This window comes from Pan troglodytes, chromosome 7 (assembly GCF_028858775.2).
Source record: "Pan troglodytes isolate AG18354 chromosome 7, NHGRI_mPanTro3-v2.0_pri, whole genome shotgun sequence".
Lineage (NCBI taxonomy): Eukaryota > Metazoa > Chordata > Mammalia > Primates > Hominidae > Pan > Pan troglodytes.
In genome coordinates, this window is record NC_072405.2 from 37,873,889 (window position 1) to 37,876,752 (window position 2,864).

Sequence of the window (2,864 nt, forward strand, 5' to 3'; positions counted from 1 at the left end):
CTTTTAAAAGGGCACCACATAACACTTTGGTTTTTAGAATACTCTAAAAAAGCTCTTTTCATGCCTTTTTTAAAGTCTTATGCCATCTGAAGTTATTCAAGGGGTATGGCATGGTGACCTAGTTTGTTGTTGCTTTAGGAAAGGGATGGATTATCAGAAATAATACCTTACCATCTGGTTTCTTAGGCAGGTCTCTTAGAAAAAAGAGCCTAATGCTCAGCTTAAGTGTTAAAATTTTATTAAGAGGTACAATCCCAGGGAAGCCAGAATGAAGGGAAAGAGAAAGGAGGTGGAGAAGGTGGCTTTTTGAACCGGCTGCTGTTTCACAAGGCACACAGCTAGGTGCTTGACTCCACAGGATGAATCTAGACAGGTTACACAGGAATATCATGCTTCAGAACCATCCACTGGAGGGAAGAGTGGAGAGGCGATTTATTTGCTAGCTCCCTTGTATCTTTTGTGTCCTGTAAGTCAAGGTTTGTCCCATGGGCAGCTAAGCCCTGCACTTCCAGGTTGCATAGGTCGGCCCTGGGAAAGCCTGACTCACACCCTGTGGTTTGGCTTCAGCAAAGTCCAGCAGGGGAGGGAGCAGACAGAGAGGCCCAGGATGAGCCCTGGATGGAGCAAGTGGCAAAGGAGCCTGAGAGTGGAGAGGCTAATTCAATCTGGCCTCCTGATTTCGATATGTGTTTTCCCAATCTGAGGAGCTCAGAGATGGCCTGGTTGAGGAGAGGAAAAAAAAAAGTACTTGCTTTGGTGGTGCCCAGGAGGTATTAGGAAGCAGATCTGGCTTTGTCTTCAGGGCTCTTTAAAACAGTAGTCAGCACACTTTTTCTTAAAGGGCCAGGTGGTAAATATTTTAGGCTTTGCGGGTTGTGTGCTAACAGGCAAAATCAAGGATATTATATAGGTACTTACAGAACTATTTAAAAATGCCACCATTTTAAAATGTAAAAACTCTCTGGGCACAGTGGCTCATGCCTGTAATCCCAGCACTTTGGGAAGCTGAAGCAGGAGGATCAGGTGAGGCCAGGAGTCCAAGACCAGTCTGGGCCATATAGCATGATCTTGTCTCTTAATAAAAAATAAAAATAAAAAATAGCAGGCATGGTGGCATACACCTATATGTCCCAGTTACTTGAGAGGCTGAGGTGGGAGGATTGCTTGAGCCTACAAGTTTGAGGCTGCAGTGAGCTATTATCGCCCCACTGCACTCTAGCCTGCATGACACAATGAGATCTCTGTGTCTAAAAAAAAAATTAGTTAAAAAATGTAAAATTTATTCTTAGCAGGCTGACTTTAAAGTCAGGCTGCTGGCCAAATTTGACTTTGAGGTTGTAAAGTGCTGATCCTTCCTTTAGAGAACAGGGATCAAACTAGGGTTCAGCTCAATTTCACTTAAGGTCTATGATATTCCCAGGCACCCATAGAATTATTTTTTTCTAGGACTTTTGTACGACACAGGTCTTCGAGAGCAGAGGTCACTTGGGTTGGCCTGATGGGTCAGTGTGTCTTGCACTCTGCCTTGGGGTGTTATTTATTTTGGGTTTGATGGGTGTGTGCCTTGGTTTGTGGAACTGGTTCACTCAGGCTTCTGAACTCTGGTTCTACACATCTCTTCCCAATTCCACATGCAGTGATGTCACATTGGTGTCTTGAACCTGGCCATATGGACAATATTGACACCATGGAAACTGGCAAATGCTGCAAATCAGGGCTTTTTGAGGGACGGTGGGATGGGAATAAGCAATTGTCAACATTTACCAGCATACCACTGGGCATTTGCCTATGGCATTAGCTTTCCCTAGAGAATTTTCTGGTGATGGTTATATGTCACCGGGAGGGAAATATAAAGAGGTGACAGAAGAGCAAAATTAACTTGATGGGGAGAAGGGAAGTGTCCTGAATGAGCTCCAGGCTTGCTAGTCACTTGCCTACTGGACACCTCTGCTTGGATGTCCCAGGAACCCAAACTCAGAAGTCCAAAATGGTCCCAGTTATCTCTCTGCTCCCAATAAACAGCGCTGGAATCATCATGAAGTGTTTACTCTCTCTTCTCTCTTTGTCTTTCACCTTTCCTGCCTCCATCAAACAAATGAACCCTCGGGTCTTGCTGACAGTGCCTCTGAGCATTGTGAGATCCTTTGTTTCTTCTATTCACTTTCTTCTCTTATTCTCACCCTGGCTACCATTTTCTCCTGTCTGGCCTCCTAGCTCATCTCCTCTTACTGGTGACTCACTCTTTTAGTCCATTTCTTGGCTTGCATAATCTTCTGGATTGCATATTTGTTCTTATCACTCACCGGCTTTACCCTGCAGCTGTACCCCATGGCATCTCGAGTGAAGTCTAAACTTCCCACCATGCTTTGCAGGGCCTGCCTCACAGCCTCATCTCTAACCCCCGGGGCTTCCCACTCTATAATTCTGTATTTTGGTCACACTGAACTTCTGCTGCCTGGAATGGACCTCACTTCTCCTGGGCTGTCCTCTCTCCCAGCCTCAGTGTTGTCAGGCTCATTCTTCCCCACCCTTCACAGAAAGGCTCATTAAGTCTTACTTTCCATGGGATGTTTCCTTCACCTTTCTGCTTCATCCCCTCAGGGAAAGGGCTGTCAGGGAATGCACAGCCTGCTTCCTTCCAGAGCCTCATCTGTTCAGGTTACATGACCCTCTGTGCTGACACCCCTATTCTGCTTACTAGAGGCTATTGTGATGTCTCTCTGTGACCCTGAAATGTATCTGCCAAACTCTTAAAACAACGCTATTGGAAGACATCCAAAGCTCTTCTGGGTTGGGCGCAGTGGCTCTTGCCTGTAATCCCAGCACTTTGGGAGGCCAAGGCAGGTGGATCACCTGAGGTCCGG

At 46.0% G+C, this 2,864-nt stretch overlaps 1 long non-coding RNA gene across 2 annotated transcripts; it reads right to left on the reverse strand.

Moving 5' to 3' along the window:
• Nucleotides 1-221: 221 nt before the first annotated feature.
• Nucleotides 222-2,658, reverse strand: LOC129135847 (uncharacterized). 2 transcript variants are annotated; one of them, XR_008536961.1, is made up of 2 exons: nucleotides 2,558-2,658; nucleotides 222-407 (listed from the first exon to the last, which is right to left on the reverse strand). It is a non-coding gene; the product is annotated as an uncharacterized LOC129135847 (long non-coding RNA). The 2 variants fall into 2 exon arrangements; XR_008536962.1 differs by having other exon boundaries at nucleotides 222-719.
• Nucleotides 2,659-2,864: the final 206 nt, after the last annotated feature.